Source organism: Panthera onca, chromosome Y, assembly GCF_046562875.1.
Source record: "Panthera onca isolate mPanOnc1 chromosome Y, mPanOnc1 haplotype 2, whole genome shotgun sequence".
NCBI lineage: Eukaryota > Metazoa > Chordata > Mammalia > Carnivora > Felidae > Panthera > Panthera onca.
Genome location: NC_138358.1, coordinates 29,178,701 through 29,199,912, shown reverse-complemented (window position 1 = coordinate 29,199,912; position 21,212 = coordinate 29,178,701). Strand labels below are relative to the sequence as shown.

The window sequence follows — 21,212 nt, the reverse complement described above, 5'->3', positions numbered from 1 at the left end:
TGTGGCGGTCGTTTCCTGGGCTTTTTCCAAAGTTCGTATGCGATGCATTCAGGAAATGCGTGACTGGCTTGTAAAAACGCTGAGCCTTCCTTCAGACGGGGGCGAGAACAGAGTGTGCCCATGTCCTTGGTGCGACAGAGCCAGCTGACTGGCCTTCCCAGCTGTGCGTTTGTCGGGCGGGCAAAGCGTTCCTCCTTCATCACCAACGAGGTGCCCTTGTTCTAAGACCCCCAAGATCTCAATCGGACAGAGGATACGTGCTCCATGGTGCCAGCTTCCCTCCCCACTGGACTGCTGGATCCATTAGGAGAGCCACGTATCCCGACCCACGCCACGAAAGACCACCAGTGGCCGTCATGTGACCGGACCCCACAACTAAAGTAAAGTTGTTGAAGTGTCCCCATAAATATGCGTCCGCACGCAAACCCTCAGAACTTGTCAACTGACCCTATTGGGAAACAGCGTCTTTGCAGATGGGAGTAAGGGAAGGATCTCAGAGGAGCCCATCCTGGAGGAGGGTGGCCCTGAATCCAATCACAGGTGTCCTTGTAAGAGACGGAAGGGGACACACAGACACAGAGGAGAAGCCACGTGAATGAGGAGGCAGAGACGGGAGGGACACGGTCACAAGCCCAAGGACGCCTGGAGCCTCAGAAGCTGGAAGAGGCTGGAAGGACCCTCCCTTGGAGCCTCAGGAGAGAGCACAGCCCTGCCTGGATCTCAGCAGCCCTGCCTTGCCTGGATCTCAGGGGTCCTGCCCTGCCTGGATCTCAGTGGTCCTGCCCTGCCTGGATCTCAGGGGTCCTGCCCTGCCTGGATCTCAGTGGTCCTGCCCTGCCTGGATCTCAGGGGTACTGCCCATCTGGATCTCAGCAGCCGTGCCCTGCCTGGATCTCAGACATCTGGTCTCCAGAACAGAGAGAGAACAAATTTGTTTTGTTCTTAGGACCCCGTTTATAGTAATTTGTGATAACAGCCTTAGAAAGACTAATATGCCTGGTTACGGACATTTCAATTTGCTATGAAATTGCCTCCCATGTTCCTTTTAGCTTTAAAATCATGTGGTCATTTAAAGACCTATAGTCAGGAAAGACAAAAACTCGGTCACGGGGACCAGATGAAAAAGGATGTTGCGTGTACGTTTCAATCTACCAAATAACAAGGAAAGAGTGCTCGGGGTTGATCCTGGTTTCATGAAACTCATTTCATGCTGTTACAGTTGAGACAAGGAAGGTCTTAAGACACATTTTCATTATGTGGTTGTGAATGTCTTAGAGCCTTTAAAAACAAGTTTGAAAACGAGCCAGGGAGAAAGACCCATGGAGAAAAGTGGAACGCCATTTCCCTGGCCGTCCCTCCGCATCACGACTCGGGTACCACGGATGGAAAACCTCTCATCGAGTCACTCAGAACCCACACCCATGAGGCTCTCCCTATAGGCACTGGGCACCTACAAAATAGGACAACACGGGTGGCAAAGAGTCCCTTTCAAGAGAGTGTCCAGGGGCGCCTGGGAGGCTCAGTCAGGTGACCGCCTGAGTCTTGATTTCGGCTCAGGTCGTGATATTACAGCTCGTGAGTTCGAGCCCCACGTCAGGCTCTGTGCTGACAGTGTGGAGCCTGCTTGGGATTCTATCTCTCTCTCCTTCTCCCCCTCTCTCTGCTCCTCCCCTATTCGTTCTCACTCACTCTCTCTCTCTCTCTCTCTCAAAACAAATTATCAAAATAAATTATCGTGTCACATGAGCCCCAGCGGTCAGTCTGGCTGCGCAACGTCTGGCCGAGTGCCCCCCACTCACGACTGGGGTGTAGTCACCGCACTCTGAGGGGCAGACTTCCCGACCAGCTTGGCGAAATCTGGGGTCATGTTGGGTCTGAGATGCACAGGGTCCCCATCATTCCCAATGGCTTGGAATTCGTCACCCAGGAATGGACGTCCCTTCTTCTGGTTAGCTTATCGATGGCCCTTCAGAATGTCCTCTCGTAAGGAAACAAATTCGGTGATGGTACCAGTTTTGACTTAAACAAGCAAGTGAAGCATAAGACCTTTGGGTCACGTGTCCCCAGTGTGCATGTGAGTGTGTGTGTGTGTGTGTGGGTGTGGGTGTGTGTGCACGACTGGGAATTTGCAAGCAAGAACCCAACAGAACAAGCGAGTTTGATTTTCAAATGACTCTGTGATTGCAAGTCTGGGGGACGAAGGGACTCGGGGGTCTTTGCGGGGCAAGCTGTGTGCTCTCTGAACCTAAATACCTTCACGGTGAAAAGTCCTTTTTCCACTCTGTGTGCATATCCCGCAGGCAACCTCCCGGGTCAAAAATCGTGCATCCGACAAAGAGCTGCCTCTGCAAAGTGCAGACTTTTGTTTCTTCCAGACATTGGAGGGGCAGGGATATAAGGTCCTTCAAATACATGCCTCTCTGGACTTGCTCTTTACTTGGGAGCGGACCCCGGAAAACCTCTCTGCCCATCTGCTCTCCCTCCCTGCTGCCTAGACCTGTTCAAGGAAGACGCAGTCCCTGCCCAGCCTGTGAGGCAGCTCCCGGGAAGGCAGCGTGGGACTGACCCTTGGGGACAGCACAATACAGTCTCGGATGGAGACGACCCAGTCTCAGGGTTGGCACGTTGCAAAAATCCCCCCTTTCTGTCTGTCCATATTGCCCGAGGACCCTCCAGCGGTGGCCCCGTTTACCGCATACCGAATGCAGCAGCGACCATGGCAGGTGTTCCTGGCCACAAGCGCTTCATGCAGACAACGGACAGAGAAGGGGCAGCCATCAGTTGAGTGAAATAGATCATGTGTTGGGAGGTCTAAGTGCTAAGGGGCTGGGATGGGATGAACTACATCCTCTCCCTCCAAACAGAGATTATCTTCTAGTGTGAAACCCCCAGGACATCCGAACGGAGCCTTACTTGGAACTAAGGTCAGCACCAATGGGAGTAGGTAAGATGGGGTCATCTTGGAATAGGACGATCGTGCAGGTGGCATGACGGGTGTCTGTATGACAGGATGTGTATACTGGAAATTCTTTTTGTTTTAATTTTTATAATGTTAATTTATTTTGTGAGAGACACAGAGTGCAAGCGAAGGACGGGCAAAGAGAGACAGAGAGAGAATTCCAAGCAGGCTCTGAGTTGTCAGCACAGAGCCCGACATGGGGCTCGAACTCACAAGTCGCGAGATCATGACCTGGGCTGAGATCAGGAGTCAGATGCTTAACTGACTGAGCCGCCCGGGAGTCCCTACACTTGAAATTCTTAAAATGCCATGTTAGCACGGGTAAAGATACTCCACAATGCAACTCGCCTATGTTCCCTGGTCGGGGGATACATCCTATTTACCTTCTGTAGGAACAGGATTCTAGATGCTCCCCTCCCCCGGCTTCCCGTGCCTTAGCGCAAATGCCAGAAGGAGGGTGGGACCATGTCCAGGGACCTACCATTGGGAGGTTATAATGTAACATAAGTTGGAGTCTCCAGGTGCAATTGAAGTCCCTAATCAGTTGACTCTGAGTTATCTGGGGTGGTCTTCCCCTGCTCAGGTAAACCCACAGAGACCAGAATTAGCAGCAGAGGGTCCCCTGGCGGCCAGAGAGAAGGAAACAGCACACGTGCGAATGGACTGGGACAGAGGCACATGGCAAAAACCCAATGGCATTTCCCAGCACCTGTCATTAGTGATTTCTAACAACAATTCCATACATACAACGGTCTTACATGTTGCTGTATCAGCTGGAAATGTCTTTACAGGTCTATCTATTTTTTTCATCAAACAATACACGTGATGAATGATATAAATGTCTTGGGCTGCTTGGGCTGTGGTAACAAATTAGCACAGACTGGGAGGCTTATAAACAACAGATATGTATTTCTCCACACTGCTGGAGGCTGCAAGGCTGAGAGGTCTGGGGTCCTCCTGTCATAAGGACATCAATCCCATCACAGGGTTCCCACCCTCAGGAAAAGATCCAACCAAAGGCACCACTTCCTGATTACAACCCATTGTAGGGTAGGGTTTCCATCAATGAATTTTGGGGGAAGAGTGCAAACATTCAGTCCAGAACAGGTATCTACTCATGTTGACCCAACTTCTAACCAAATGAGAGTCTACAAACTATATGATTAAGGAAGTGAGAAGGCATGAACAGAACAGTCAAACTGCCCAGTTCACAAAGTCACGTCTACAGAGAGAAGTCCTGCAGTGGTGAATGACCCAGCTTGCAAAATACTAACTCACATTGATCTTGAAATCACCTCATGTGGTTTCACACGGAGGTGGCTGTAGATTACGAGGTGGCAATGAGAGGCTAGCAGGGAATTCAGCGCAGGGGTAACCGCTGTGTTATGGAGACCCGTCAATGCACGTCAAGGCTGTGCAGAGCAGCAGGTGGGACATACGCAGATGGGTGCACCACAGGGAATGAGGGATGAACACCCAGGTTTCCAAAGTGAAGAACCAAAACTCGTCGCAGGTAAAAGTTATTCATCCCCGGTTGCCTATGTTAGAATGTCAAGGGTTTTAAAACGTCCAGGACTTCATCACACGCTGTCAGAAGTTAATACAGAAAACAAGACATTCTACTATCAATCTAAGGAACGAATCCAATTCATTCCTGGATGTAGGATCCTGGTTTTTATTTTCAAGCCCAAATGCCAGGTAGGGAGCTCAAAGCACACGTTGTACATATTTTCTGAATAATTTTAAATCTTTCAAGTCATGGAACCAAATGGTGAGTGGAAACATTGCAAGAAAACATGCCAGGTTTGAAGAACACAGTCCAACTCTGAGGAGTTGGTGAATGACGGCTTCATTTGTGATTATTTTACTTAAGGAAGTAAAAACAGGACGTGATGATGTTAAACGTTCACAGGTATGGGGGAGGGGAGGGAGAGGACCCCCGCCCCAGATTTCCTATGAGAATGCGCCCAAATTCAAGGTCTTCATGCTTGCACTGTCCCGACGGTAATTCCGGCTCTCGCTCGAGTTATCGAAACAGCGAACCTCACCCAACACTGAAAAACTATTTGAATGAGTTTATTAAAGAAAAGTGGTTTCTACTCACAGGATGCCAATCCAAGTCCTAACTTTTAGTCACTGAGAACATAAAGTGACCCCATAAGGCACCCTGCATTCAATAAACCCCACGTGGGCCCAAACTATTCTCACCCTTACATGTTGGCTCAGAAAATCCCAACTGAAATCACCACCTTCTTCCTTAAACTTTTGTGGACTAATCTGGCAAAGCTAAGTATTCTGAATTATTTCACATATAGTTTTATAATAAAAAATAAACAGAATGGGGCACTTGGGTGGCTTAGTCGGTTGAGCATCCAACTTCAGCTCAGGTCATGATCTTGCGGCTTTTGAGTTCAAGCCCCGCATCGGGCTCTGTGCTGACAGCTCGAAGCCGGGAACCTGCTTCGGATTCTGTGTCTCCCTCTCTATCTGCCCCTCCCCTGCTCGTGCTCTGTCTCTCTGTCTCTCAATAATAAAAAATAAACGTTAAAAAAATTTTAAAAATAAACACAAAAATGTCTCTGTATGTGTAAGTATCTGTCTACAAATAAACAGATAGGAATCTATTTATTTTGCAAATATTGTATATAGTTTATATATTTATATTTAATATGTATCTATTCATACCATCAAGAGATAAATATAAATAAATAGATATGAACAGATAGATAGATATATACACAAGGCGCACATACTCAGACACACACACTTTTGGCTTTTTTTTTAAGTAGGCTCTATGCCCAATGTGGGGCTTGAACTCATGACCCAGATGTCCAGAGTCAAACGTGCCTCTGACTGAGCCAGCCAGGCACCCTCCCACCTCCCACACACACACATTTCCAAGGTTCTCCTTAACAAATAGCTAAAAACAAAATGCATTCACAAGGAATGAAAATTAAGTCTGCCATTAAAAATAAATGATCGAAGTCATCTGAATATGTCAGATTATTGCCTGAGGTAGACACAGGGAGTGGCAAAGAAGTAAATTCCTGTAAACCCAAGAAACGCTTTCCCTCCTTGATTGAAGTACGTGAGCAATGTTCCTTCCTTTGCTTATACAGAGACATTGACTGTCTTTCATTCAACATTTTGTTGAGGCTAAATCAGCCGCAGGAGTCAATGGCTTATGTAATTCGGGCAGGACCCACCCTCCCATGTCTTCACCTGATCCCTTGTCCATCTTCTCTTGTGTGTTGGCTGCAATGGTGGCTTCCAGAAGACATTCCCACCCAGGACCTCACGATATGGCCTCATCTGAACAAAAGGTCTTTACAGATGTGAATATGCTAAGGATTTGGAAATGAGACCATCCTGGATTGTGGTGACCTTAAATTCAATGACAGGTGTCCTTAGAAGAGACATAAAAGGAGACACAGACAAGGAGGAGAAGCCACTTGAAGATGGACACAGAGACAAGAGGGAAGAGGCAGGAAGGACCCTCCCCTGGGGACTCGGGAGGGAGCACAGCCTTGCCCCTCCTGGTCTCAGTGGTCCTGCCCCCCAGGATGTCAGTGTTCCTGCCCCTCCTGGATCTCAGTGGACCTGACACTCCTGGATCTCAGAGGTCCTGTGCCTCCTGGACCTCAGCAGCCCTGCCCTGCCTGGATCTCAATGGTCCAGCCCTTCCTGGATCTCAGTGGCCCTGTCCCTCCTGGATCTCAGGGGTCCTGCCCTGCCTGGATCTCAGCAGCCCTGCCCTGCCTGGATCTCAGTGGACCTGACACTCCTGGATCTCAGAGGTCTTGTGCCTCCTGGACCTCAGCAGCCCTGCTCTGCCTGAATTTCAGTGGCCCTGCCCTACCTGGATCTCAGTGGCCCTGCCCTGCCTGGATCTCAGGGGCCCTGCCCTGCCTGGATCTCAGTGGCCCTGCCCCTCCTGGATCTCAGCGGTCCTGCCCCGCCTGGATCTCAGCGGCCCTGCCCTGTCTGGATCTCAGCGGCCCTGCCCTGCCTGGATCTCAGTGGCCCTGCCCTGCCTGGATCTCAGGGGCCCTGCCCCTCCTGGATCTCAGCAGCCCTGCCCTGCCTGGATCTCAGCGGCCCTGCCCCTCCTGGGTCTCAGTGGCCCTGCCCTGCCTGAATCTCAGGAGTCCTGCCCTGCCTGGATGTCAGTGGTCCTGCCCCTCCTGGATCTCAGTGGGCCTGCCCTGCCTGGATCTCAGCGTCCCTGCCCCTCCTGGATCTCAGCGGCCTTTCCCTGCCTGGATTTCAGCAGCCTTTCCCTGCCTGGATATCAGCGGCCCTGCCCTGCCTGGATCTCAGACCTCTGACCTCCAGAACTGGGAAAGGATCAATTCCTTCTGTTGTAAGCTGCCCAATTTGCACGGATTCATTCCAACAGCCCCAGGACACTGACGCATCTTGTAAGAATGAGCTGTGATGACACATTTCTGAGAGTTACCTGGTGATTTCCACGAAAGGGGAATTATACACCGCACTAGATACAACGTGTGTTTTCTTTTGAAATGCATTACTTGTTTTGGCTCCCATGTAGCTATTACGCACAAAGATGTGAGCAAAGAAGGATTAATCCAAAGTGAAAGCTAAGTGCCAGGGGCACCTCGGGGCTCAGTCGGTTGAGTGTCGGACTGTGGGTCAGCTCATGGTCTCACGGTTCATGGGTTCAACCCCTGCATCAGGCTCTGCGCTGACAGCTCGGAGCCTGGAGCCTGCTTTGGATTCTGTGTCTCCCTCTCTCTCTGCACCTCCCCCACTCACACTCTGTCTCTGTCTGTCTCTGTCTCTCTCTCAAAACTTAATAAATGCAAAAAAATTTTCTAAGAAAACCACGAAACAAAGGGAAGCACGAGAAGGACGTCTGGATACCAGCCATGAGATGCTGCACGCACGTGTCCTGCATTGTCGGTCACCTACAGGAGACCGTGACAAATGTGATTTGTCAGCTGGGTCAGAGTGAGCTCTGGAAAAGTCTCCTCTTGAAGCCCCTTTGGTTCCGAGCAGCTGCTCTCCAGCCTTGGCCGAGACTTCAGGCCCGCCCCAGACGCAGAAAGCCATGGCGGGCAGAGCATTGAATAAAGCACGTACGTCCGCATGAAGCCACAGAGGGAGGAGACATCTGCAGACGTCCACGGGTATATCTTCCCAGGTCCCTGGGAAGGAGCCACAGCCAAAGGCAAGCCAGGAAGATGTCTGGCGTGATGCGAATTCTCCTGGGAGGTGCGTGAATTGATTCTGGACATGGGAAATTGGAGTCCCGGCAGGTGGCTGGAGTGTGGTGCTTTCCCCAAGCTGCGTTGCCTACACTGGGAAGCTGGGGAAGAGTCAGCTAGATGGGGAAGCATTCTCTCTGTGTCAACCACGGCTCGGATGGCCGAGAGCATCGCCGTCACCTGCAGAGGGCGGGATGCTTGGAGAGGTCCTATGGGCTGCCCTAGACGCGTCTGGCTTAAGGAAAATGTTTAGGAACACAACCCCCCCTCCTCGGAGAAGGGATCTCGGATGCCCCTCCAGCACAGCCCTTGTTTGCCTGAGCGAGGAGGCAGGATCATGTGTCAGTCCGCTCGGCGTGAAGGCTGGCGTCAGCTGTGCAAGGCGGGCGGGGAGGCGGGGACCCCTGGCCAGCTCCCCCAGGACGAGAACTTTGCAGTGACAGGGGCTCAGATGGCTGGGCCACAGGACCGTGTACAGACACTCGCCTACAGCGGAGATGTTCCCAACCAAGAGTGGACCTCACCAATTATCCAGGGAAGTGTGTTCATCATTAGCCTTCGGTGGCCTTACAGTGGCCCCATCCCAAACCAGAAAATCAGCTGGGAGATAGACGCACTGAAAATGTGCTTCAACACTGTAGGAAACACTTCCCACGGGTAGTAGGAAGCATTCAGATTTCAATAAAAAAAGGACTCCAGGGGCGCCTGGGTGGCGCAGTCGGTTAAGCGTCCGACTTCAGCCAGGTCACGATCTCGCGGTCCGTGAGTTCGAGCCCCGCGTCGGGCTCTGGGCTGATGGCTCGGAGCCTGGAGCCTGTTTCCGATTCTGTGTCTCCCTCTCTCTCTGCGCCTCCCCCGTTCATGCTCTGTCTCTGTCCCAAAAATAAATAAAAAACGTTGAAAAAAAAAATTAAAAAAAAAAAAAAAAAAAGGACTCCAAAAAAAAAAAAAAAAAAGGGCGGGCGGGGAGGGAGGAAGCAATCACCCGCCTTGAATCCCGTTACAACCTTCCGACTGGTCCTCCCCTGGCCAGAATGAAGAGAAAATCGATTCTCTTTGCTCACATTTCCTTGGAAGTGTGCTGCCTCTCTCCGTGCCTGTGGCCACAGGCGAGAGTGAAATGGGACCCAACTCATTTCCCCGAGGAAGGGCTTTAAAAGTAAGTGTTCTGTCAGGTGTTTGGAAAGACTGTGCTCTCGGCTTGAGTCAAAGCTGCAAACTTTCAGCTCAGGGGAAAAGACTTAGAAATTAAGGAAACAGAGTGTCCAAGGTCAAACTGGCAAGACGCATTAGCTCCTGCCGACATTCGTTCTGACAATCATCTTGAGTTAGATGTGATCCCAACACAGGGCACGGCGTGGAGCCACAGAACGAATGATGCTCTCCTGTGGCACAGCAGGAAGAGAATAGAGTCTCTGGGCACGAAGTCCCAAACCCTGTGATCGTACGTGATAATCACCGTGGTAGGTAAGAGAGTGACGATCAGTACCATCACCATCATCGCCCGCAAGATGTTCCCTGATGCAGCACAACGTGTGAGGTCGGTGGATAAGGGAGGGGTTACAGGAGCAGGGAGGGAAGGCACCCGAGGGCAGGACCCAGGTCTTGTGTGGAAGCTGAGAACTCTAGGCTGGGTAGGGTTGGGATGGTCCCGAGCGGGAGACCAACAAGCAAGAAGCAGGAACAACACGGGCAAGGGTGGAGCGACAGAAGGGAGGCAGGAAACCTCGTCCGCCCACCTCTAAGCAGGTAAGGTGGCGGCACACCTCTGGAGTCCGGACCGGGGAGAAGCTGGACGTGGGCGGCCAGCCAGGAGGCTGTGTGACGGACCAGGACAGGTGTGACCCAGGGTAGCATCGCGGCACCAAGACAAAGGATGCAGGTCTTTGAGACATGTTCACGAGGTGGGTGCAAAGCGTTCAGTTACTGACTGAAGATGGAAAGGTGGACGAGACCATCAGGGAAACCCCAGGGTCTCGCCTACAGCCAGAAGGTGATGCGACACGGGCCAAAACAGGCAGGAGGAAGGTGTCCAGTTCAGGGGCAGAGAGCTCTAGGGGGCAGGGCTTTTGGGGACAAACAGGTCACCGAGAGCTGGCACCATGATCGCGGGGACGCGATGGCCAGGGGCAGGTGTGTTTCTCGTGGGAGGTGCGGGGATCAGGCGCGGAGGGAGGAGGCGTAACGGGCCAGTCAAGAAAGGAGAGGCTGCGGACGAGCGAAGCAGGTAGTAGATGGAAAATCAGAGGCGACAGCATCGAAGCAGGTGACGCAACCAAATCTTGTAAGACGTTAGAGTGTTTATCATAATTCTATTAGCTCAGGGAAGTAGGTATTACGGCATTAATTCACCTCTGCGGCTGGAATGCAAATTGCACGTGGGCAAGAACCGAAACGCCATCGGATGCTACGAAGACAGTCTTTGCCGGGCAATGCCTCCACGGGGCCACGGTTTATCGAGGCTCCGAGACAATTGCCCAGAAGGGCAAGAACGTGGCGTGTGACCCAAATCCTTCCCCGGCAACCGCAGCAGAGAGATAGGACGAATGGAGCAGAGACAGCCTTCCTCCTGGATCACTCTCCTCTCATCTACTCCAGCAGGCGGAACCAATCAACCAGCCACAGGGTTGCCCAGAAATCCACCTGTGATCCAGCCAATCTATGCTCCAGGTGTAGACCAACCACCTTCTGCCTCCCAGGTGCTGTACCCAAATTAATGTCTTTAGAGGTTTACTCACTAAGGGATACAGGATCATCCAGGGTGCTTTGCCAATGCATCAAGGCGCATTCTTCCACCTGGAAGTCTGCTCAGTAGTTAACGTTAAACTACACACTCTGTCTCTACGTTGGTCAGCAGGGTTGCTCTGTGACTTGGCTTCGGGAACGCAGTTCCCTTGCCCTTTTGGGAAGAAAACACAGTTTCTTCTATTTAACACTTGGAGTAACCCTGGTGGGTCTGGTCCCTTGGAATGGCAGAAACCAAGGGCTGGCAGACTTTTGTCATTAGGGGCCGGGGAGTAACGAGGCTTCGTGGGCTGAACGCTTCAGCTCTGGTCCTACAAGGGACAGCCACAGACAACCAGTGAATGAACGGGTGCAGCCCGTGTGTCGATAAAACTTTATTGGTATAAACAGGTGGAGGGCCAGCTTTAGCCCGGGATGGTGGCCTGCAGTCCTTGGTCTACACCATCCTTGGAGGCTTAGGGAAACGACAAAGGAAATCCATCCCAAGCAAGAGGCTTTTTGGTGGAGAGCTCTGACATTTGCTATTTCAACAGATTGCTAATCTGCTTGTGATTTCTATTTCTATCTGCATCAACTTGGGAAAATTCCATTTTTTTCTTTTTCTTTCTTTCTTTTTTTGGAATGAGACATCCTTTTCTAACTGGTAATCAAAGATATTAGTCCAGAGTCAAGAATAAATTACTCTTCGCCCAAATTTAAATCACATTTTATTAGATGTTGTTTCCTCTTTCTTGTTCCAAGCCCCACTTAATTTATTCTTGCTTGTCTTGTAGGGCAGAGGATTCATAATTGGTCGGTGAATTATTACTCTCATTTTTTAAGGAAATGATTATTAACTTTGTTTGTGGCTTCTCTGTTCCCACTGATGTTTCATTTCTACACAAATACTTCCATTTACCTAATCCCTAATTTGTACTTCAGTTCCTGGGTGCCCAGACACATTTTCACCGCCCGCCTGACCCCCTCTCCCCCCGCCCACCACCATTTCTTTCTAGCTCGACAACTTACAGTTGTATAAATTATCTTCATATGTTTGGCTGTATTCCTTAGATGGTGGCACAGAACAGAAATGCAAGAGATTCCATTTTTATTGTTTATAAAATATTGTCTCACTGGCTGTGAGTTTCTCTGTGGATGTGTTTTACAAGGCCAGCTTTCAAAAATTAATGTGTGTTTGGGTATATGGAACTTTGTATTTTTTAATCATTAAAAGTAAATATGTGGGGGTGAGGTGGGTCCCCCAAATCTGAGAGCTCAGCCAGACCAAAGATGTGCAAAGCGTCTGGTGTTGAGTTGGGGGAAGGATGAATTCCTAGAAAAGAATCAGCCAGAGAAAGCAGTTGCCTGCAGTGGACCCCATTCGCCCCTGGAAGGAAGGGAAGGAACCCCCCGGGAGGCCCAGAACCTGAAACTCGTTACCTGCCAGAGCAGAGAGAGCACAAGTGCCCGGCTCCCTCCTGAGGAAGCCCCTGGTTTCTGACAGCAATAGGTCTCTGGTCTATAGAGGTGAGTGAGGCCTATGGGTGAGTCCCCACTAGGGACACCATATACGTGCGATCACACAGGACTGTCTTTCAGTGTCTGGCTCAAGTCACTGACCATCATGTCCCCGAGATTCATGTACGTTGTAGCAGGTGCAACACGTCCTTACTTTTCAAGGCCGAGTCACATTCTATCGTGTGCATGGAACACATTCTGTGTTTCCATCCATCCATCAATGATGTCCTCTTGGTGGGCCATGAATCAGCCCAAAAAAGCATCCATAATGAGTGTTGTTGAAATAGTCAAGAACGTTTTTTCTTCTTTGGCTTGGCTGCTTGAGAGAGCCTTATCCTGACTGCCTTCTGGTGTGGTGTCTATGACACAGAAGTCACGTTGTGGACGGTGGGGGGTCCCTAACCCTAAACCTAACCCTAACCCTAACCCTAACCCTAACCCTAACCCTAACCCCTAACCCCTAACCCTAACCCTAAAACTCCAACCCTGACCCAAACCCAAGCCTAACTCAAATGCTAACCGTAACCCTAAACCACCAGGACGTGCTTGGTGTGGCCATCAGAGGGCTCCCGCAGTCCACAAGGTGACTTCTGTGTCACAGTCACCATGCCAGAAAGCAGCCAGGATAAGGCTCTCTCAAGCAGCCGAGCCGAAAAAGCACCTTGTGACTGTTTCAACAACACTCATTACTTCTTATCTGTGAAATAGCTCATACAACAGTCACCGCGAAAAGCACGCGATAACCTTGTGGGAAATTGACTTGTAAAACAACCCCGTTCGGTGACATTGAGAGGTGTTCCTGACATGTACTATTGGCACAGAAGATGATACCAGATCGGGAAATCAGCCACCAGCCCTTCTAACCACGACCCATAGGAACGGGCTGGAGGGAACAGCACGGCCTCACTCCAGACCCCAGTGAAGACGGATAGAGAAGAAAATACCTTCAAGTAAAGAGGGCATCCCGTAAAATAAAGGAGAAAAGTGTGTGCTCAATAATGACAGATGACTAATATCCGGAAATGATGTAACAAACAACATGGGATCAAACTCCTTGCAGACATTCAGCCCACAGTGGGGTCAGACTTTCACACTCACTATGCAGCATCAGAAACTGCGAACCTCTAACCTTACGAGTCAAAACAAATTGATATTGAATGACAACGAACCTACCCAAACCCAAGCCGTAACCCTAACCCGTAACCTTAACCCTAAGCCTAAACGTAGCCCTAACACTAACCCTAAAACTCTAACATTAACACTAACCCTAATCCTAACAATAACCCTAACCCTAACCCTAACCCTAAAACCTAACCCGAACCCGAAACAGAACCCGAACCCCCAATGTGAGCTGAACCTTCATTTGGACTCTGATGAGATGCACACCGTGATGCGAACATGAGAAAAGCCATTAACACTAAGATCGATGCCCAACATCTGACTTCTGAATCACATTACTTTGACCATAATGATGAACTTGAAAACGATCCTATAGCCTCAAACTTCATCTTAACGCTAAGACGAGACACAGACCCGCCCTAAGCCTCACCCTCAACCTGGACTAACATTAACTAGAACCCTGGTCATAACCAATCCATGACCTTACCCATTATTCAACCCTCACCCTACACCAATTCCCAGTCTAAGCATAAACCAAACCTTCAACATCACCCTAAACCTATACTCTACCCTGAGCATAACCCTAACTCCAAAACCGAATGCGAAACGTCATCCTACCCCTAAGGCTGCCCCTAACCCTAACCCTAACCCTAACCCCTAACCATACTCTGAGCATAACCCTGGCACTAAGCCTGACCTCCACCATAACCCTAACCCTAACCCTATCCTCTAACCCTAATCCTGACCTGTAACCCTGACCCTAACCCTATACCCTCCTCTGAGCATAACCGTGACAGTCACCCTACCCTTCACCATAACCCTAGCCTGAAACACCTGTTCATAAGACTGACCATACACCTAACCTTGACCTTAATGAAACCCTAACCATAACCCTAAAGCTAACCATAACCCTCACCATAAAACTGACCCCAACCCCAACCCTGACCCAACCCTGACTTAACACTGACCCTGACCCTAAAAGCACACCCGGACGCTGACCCCAGCTGTCCTTTGTGACATGAGAGCTGGATTTTGAACAAGTGAGGACATTGCACACGGGCACTCATCGTCCTCAGCGTAAACCCCCCACCCCCAGCTCTGCACGGGGATGTGCTTCTTCGTGAGCATTCGGAGTCCTGCATGGAGGGCTGATCGTCCTTCATAAAAATATCGATGCAGCTCTAGAAAGCACAGAGCTTTGCAGGCACGAAAGGATATGAAGGAACCATTAACGCTCATGAGTAAGCTGGTCTGTAAATGCTGGGTCCTCTATGATCCCAGCTCTAGAACATTCTGGAGGAGGCGAAACCATGCAGAAAGTAAGACGTTCGGTGGTCACCGGGGGTTGGAGGAGGCGAGGGGTGAGTGGGTGGATTTTTAGGGCAGTGACTCCACTCCGTAGGACACACAACAATGGGTCCATGCCACCGTGGATTTCTCCAAACCCACAGAATGCACAACAGCAAGACTGATCTCAGTGCAAACCATGGACTTCCAGGAACAATACTGTGTCTGTATTCTCCCCTGACTCTAGCAGATGGGCCCTCTACATGCAAGATGTTAATAATCATCCAAACTATGGCGGCCGGTGGACGGCCATTCTCCACATTTTGTGCTCAATTTTCTATAAGCCTTCAAACTCCACAATTAAAATCTGATCATTTTATTTTATAATAAAACCAGAGATTCGAGGTGCGTTTCAGGTAAGAGGGCTTTTTGTGACTTGTTTCCCAAAAGGAAGTTTTTAAAATGCATTCTGATCTTTCATCGTATAAGCAGATTAGGTATGGAATTTGCTCTGACTAGGAAGGGTCAGTCTGTAAGATGAGATTCCTACACACAGGTGCACCCCCGGAAAACTGGAGACGGGAAGCCAGCTCAAAGACGGCACATTTAGGAAATCCTTGCCATCCCGGGCGACCACATCAACCCTTTCATTGTCTCTCCAGCACGGACGGGTGAAAACACGTCATCAGTTAATACTTGGAACGCTCAAAGGACAAGTCAGGGCAGGTGTGTGACAGGCAAAGCCCACGCCTGGGATGGCGATGAAGTAAGTGACCGAGGGACAGGTATGCCAAGCACTTCAACCCCAGGGGAAACCTTCCCCGTCCATGCCCGGGCTTATCGGCAGATTCTGGGCTGGGGAGCGATGACACATATGTTAGGGAAGCAGAAAAATGCTGAAGCAGCCCCAAGACACAGCTGCCCAGTCCGTGTAGGTGAGCTCCACATAAGAAGGCTACTCAGGGCACGCGGAGACGGGCAGCCCAATAACCCAGGCAGAGAGGCATCCCTACCTCGGGCTCCCACAGCAAGCTGTTGCAAAGACCCCATGTCACTGGGCACATTCCGCCCTCTTCCAACGTGGCTCCGCCGAGTGGCCAATCATCACCCAGATGAGCAGTTCCGTAGGAAAACACACGGAATGTGAAAAAGCGTGCAAAGATACAAGGCCGTCAAGCATGAACGGTAACGAAAACTTCTAAAAAGATGCGTTGATAAGAAATTAGGCAAAGGGTTTGGTGCGTCTCCACAATGGAGGGGTAGATGGCCACAAAAATAAGCCCTTCTAGTTGTTAACAGAGAAAGACGTCCAACAGGATAAAACGGGGGACAGAAAGACGCTAGGCAGAAGCGAAAGGGAAAACCCAACGCCGTGCGGGTCGATGATACATACACAGAACCCAACGGCAGCTGGCTCACGCTTCCTCCTGGGGTGACGTTCCGGATTTGAAGGATCCGAGCCCTGGTCGTGAGCTCCCCAGCTCTTGGGGGCACTTTCAGGGCTCTTGGGGGGGCGGGTGGTCTACCCTGCTGAGTTTCTCCGGACATGAAGAGGGAAAGGGTGGTCATGCCACTGTGTCTTTCTTGCCATCATTTTGTCCCATTGATGGAGGCACGGAATGCTACCTTTGTCCTCACACACATGTGAACCCACAGCACACACTCACCTACAAGCCAGGTGAGTATGTAACAGGTCTTCCGGGGGACAGAACAGACTACACTACACAAACCAGCGTTCTTAGAAGACCCCGGCCGATGGGCACCCAACGCAACTCCCATCTGCCAAGACGCTTCAGCTATTTCTTTCTCTTCCTCCTCCCTGCCACTCTCCACCCCGCCCCATCTCCCCACCCCCAAGGATCTCACTTATTTCTGAGTTCATTCCTGGACGTCGAGTTCAAATCCCAACACCTCCACTTACTAAGTACGTGAAGGACAGCCACTACCCTAAACGCTTTACGGCCCCACTTTCCTCATTTGGAAAACACATCTAGTGGTCATACTTACCTCAAAGGACAGGAAACGTGAGTCAATACATGTAACGAGCTTTTTACATTACTTGGTAGACAGCAAGTATCCAACACGATGTTGGCTGTTTCCCTCATTATGGAAATTGCCAACATAAAGCAGATTAATGTTCTCTTTTGTTCAGGCTCCTCACCTCTGTAGCTTAGCAGAGAATCACCACAGATCCTGGTATGCCCAAGACAGTTCTCATTTCTCCTTCCCACCTCTCCCCACTGCCCACCCCGGGGGTACTTCTCAGGTTGCAAGGTGCACAGGTGCAGAGCTTACTCAGAAAGTCAGAGAGAGATGAGCTGAGGACTCAAAGGGCAGAGTTTGGGGCTGTTAACGCAGCTGGAATCTACGGCACTGAAAGGCCATGGGGCGGGGGTGGGGGGATGGGCAGAGAATCAAAATGTGGGTAGAAACTCCCGCAGAACCCTCGGCTGAGTAATGAATTTCAAAGGCTCCAACTTGAGACATCAGGGAACTCGGAAGCAAACAACAGCTGGCAGGTTGAAAGGTGAGGAGAGAAGTTTCAGCTGCTGCCTGGTGATGGGGAGACAAGATGACATTTAAGTCCTGCCAAGTTGGAAGGACTTAGTGAGCACGTTGGACTCTCACCTGAAACCTGAGATGGTCCAGATCTTTGAAGAAAGGGCTGTGTCTCAAGATTAAGAGCTCCATCCAAGGCCCAAGGGCAACATTGAAATAGACTCGTGATTAACGAGACCTTTAGTTGAGCTCCCACAAGATCTAGGTATCCTGCAAATCATAGCATTGCTTGCTACAAATCTCAACATTCTTCAGAGGAAGATAACAGAATCCAAAATCCGTACTAGGGATCATTCACGGTGACTAATACACAATAAAAATCACGTACAAAGAAACAAGAAAATGAGGGGTGCCTAGGTGGCTCAGTCGGTTGAGCGTCTGACTTCGGCTCAGGTCATGATCTCCCAGTTTGTGAGTTCGAGCCCCGCGTCAGGCTCTGTGCTGACAGCTCAGAGCCTGGAGCCTGCTTCGTATTCTGTGTCTCCCTCTCTCTCTGCCCCTCCCCCCTCGGTCTCTTTCTCTCTCTCTCTCAAAAATAAAATAAACATTAAAAAATTTAAAAAACAAAACAAAACAAAGAAACATGTAGTCAACCTGCCATCAAGAGGGGGAAAATCAATAGAAACAGACCCAGAGATGATACAGATGTTAGAAGTCTCAGAAGAGAACTTCAAAATAACTACTACGTATGCAGGAGCCTACAATTGCAGACGGACATCAAGGATGAAGATACAAGAAACACCAGGAAAAATATGTAGACTAAAAACAACCAACTGGAAACCCAAAAGCTGAGAAACACAGTTTGTTTGGCTCAAATCACAAATCCAATCATGGGGGTAAGAGTACAACACACACGACTGAAAAAACAATTTGGTGAACTTGAGGTAGGTCCATAGAAATCATCCAAACTGACGCACAGAGCAAAATTTTTGAAAGCTGGGATAACACGAACTGTGCTCAATGATACAACGGCCAGACAGCGTGATGCGACCTAACGTATGTGTGATCGTAGACTCATAAGGACACGATGGAAAGAAGAAAATTTTTTTGGAAAAAAAAAAAATGGCTGAAAATTCACTAAATTTTATCACAGCCAACTACACAGATAGAGAAAGCTTTTTAACCCCAAACAGGCTAAACACAGAGAGAAAAAGGGACCCACCTAGGCATATTCGCAAACTTCTGAAAACAGAAAGTAAATGAAGAAGACAACAGAAAAGACTGGACAAGACACTTATATTCATGAAACATTGACAATGATTATAGCTGACTTCTCATCCCAAGTGACAAAGGTCCGTGTCAGAACACGTTTAACATCCTGGGGGCATCGCAGGATGTTTTCAACGTGGAATTCTGCATCCACCGAAAATAGCTTTCGAAACACGCAGGCCAAGTGGCGAGACTTTCCGACACAGGAAAGGTACGGAAGTTTGTGATGAGCAGAACACGTGGTTAATGGTCTCTCTGGAGACAGGGCCACGTGGGTGCATGAGAAAATCCTTTAAGATAAAACCTGAAAATACAGGAAATATAAAAACTTATCTCCAAGGCACTCCAGCACCTTCCCGGGACTCTCCTGGCGGTAAGGCGTTACAGCATCTAGCAGCAGGGCATCTGATGGACTTGTACCTCGCTAACACAATGGCTTCTGCCTACTGAAAACCACGCATCATGGAAATTATGTGGCTATTCCTTTTAGAGAACACTGCACGCTTTAAAAAATCAATAAATAAAGCCCTTTCTGACTATATTTTCTATCTCCCCTAGAATCCACTTGATTTCCCCCAGAGGGAAAAACACAGAAGTAACATTTCTAGAATATTTTTTTTTTTGAAACGGTTTCATGTGGGTGATGTCCCATCACTGACCTTGGATGCACGGAGCATCTTGAGCTGTGTTCAAAGGAACCATCTAAGATGTGTCCAAAGCAAACGTGGAAATTAAATGGCCAATGACACTGTGGGGAGTGAAAGTATTCCATAAATTATTGGAGGCAGACACAGAATGTGGCAGGCAAGGTGAGGAGGAAAATTCTTCCTTGCGGGATTTTTTAAAAAAATCCTGCCGTTATTTATAGAGGCGCTAAGGCAATCAGGCAGACAATCGCCCTCTCTCATAGAACTCACCTTGCGAGTGGTTCAAAAGGTTAGAATTGATCGTTGCAAACTCCGGGAAATGAAGAGCCTTTAATGTAAGGAACAAGATGACAGCTATAATAGCCGATTAAATTTTCAGAACGTGCTGAGCGTCTCCTTCTGCGCCTTCAGGAAAGACACAGTGACCTTCTAAAGCCTTCTAATTACCCACAGGAAACCAGCAGTCTGTCTGTCTGCCTGGCTGTTGCCTGGCTAGCTAGCATACGTGCTCCTTGACTAGCTCAGGATGCTAAATTAAAATTGTAAGGTAAAAAAAAAAATAGGACTTTAGTTTGAAAAATTCATGACAATAAGGGGCATTTCATGGTATGTAGGGAAGACAGGTGGTCTTGAACATACACCAGACCTAAATATACACCCGGAACATTGTTCAAACTACTCTTGGCGATACACGGAGTGTCGGCCAGCCAACGCACGTCAAGCACTTCACGCTATAGGTATTAGGTGTCGAGAACTCTATGCTATAAAGAAAACCCACACGTGGTGGGGAGAAAAACAAAACCCATGCAATCAACACTCAGTCAAGTTTTTCGCAATGGACCAAGCTCCAGAAGGATCCCTCCAGAAAATCAGAGAGTCTATGAGTAGAAGAAAAATGGTAGGTGTCTACTCGCCTCAAGATAAGTCTACGTTCAAGATATGAATCTCTCTTGGATGACAGAGCAGTAGATTCCTACCCAGAGACGCCACTTCCTGTCACCATAACGAATACCGAACTGATGTCATGGTATCTTTTGCTTCCATGACCAATTTAAGTATTTTATAGTGAGTTGGATGACCCAGACGTTCACAAAGATGTATTGCCATCTCGCCGGGAAGTGGACCCAACTGACTTTTCCTGGCACAGGTGAAGCTTATAAAAAAAAAAAAAACAAAACTGAGTGCTGTTTTCTCTTAAGGAAAGCAAACCGGATGTAATACCTAAGTATCCCGTGAATCCAACAGCTGGCCCCTCTGCTCACTAAAGACAGAGAGAGATTTATGCTGGCAGAATGGCATTAGGAAAGGTGGAAACTGGTCAGGAAGACATTTCTGAAGAACGCAAAGTAAAGCCTTTTAGGGAAAAGATCACAGACACCGTATCTCCAGTGGGATTACGCTGAAGGTTTAGGATTCCATCGCGGCTTGTGTGAGCCTACGGCAAATGTCCAAAACACAATTACATTCTTGCAGTCTTTTTAAGAGGATTTAAATTCTCTAGTCCCACTTGGATTCACTGGGATGCTGTTATGACTTTCTGTTGTTTGCTTGTGTGGTGGTGTTGGGTTTTGTATTTTTATTTTTTGTCTTATTTCATTTTATGCCATTTGATGTTATTCCATTTATTTGCTTTTTTTTTTGGTCACAGAGCAAGAGTATTTGCTCCAAATGAGACAGCTTTGGTCAGCAGGGTATTGCTCAAGAGCAATAAAGACATTGGCACCATGGCTACATGATGACCACGTATTGAAACTCTTGTCCCTGGAAAATCTCTTGGTGGAGAAATGAGCCCTATTATCTCAGTTCCTCAAAACAGTCATTAACTTATCCTTCCAAGAGCTCAGCTAGTTGACGGTTGGTATGTGGATAGCCTCCCATATCAACACAAAGTAGGATCTCAACCGACCATGACTTCAAAAGCAGAAAGTATGGGAGAGTAAGGAGGACGAAGCATGCAACCAA

At 49.0% G+C, this 21,212-nt stretch overlaps 1 protein-coding gene across 3 annotated transcripts in view; it reads right to left on the bottom strand.

The window, feature by feature from the left end:
* The window catches only part of LOC145714930 (polyprenol dehydrogenase-like), a 203,029-nt gene that overhangs the window by 147,127 nt on the left and 34,690 nt on the right, over positions 1–21,212 (bottom strand). The gene's annotated exons all lie outside the window — the stretch shown is intronic.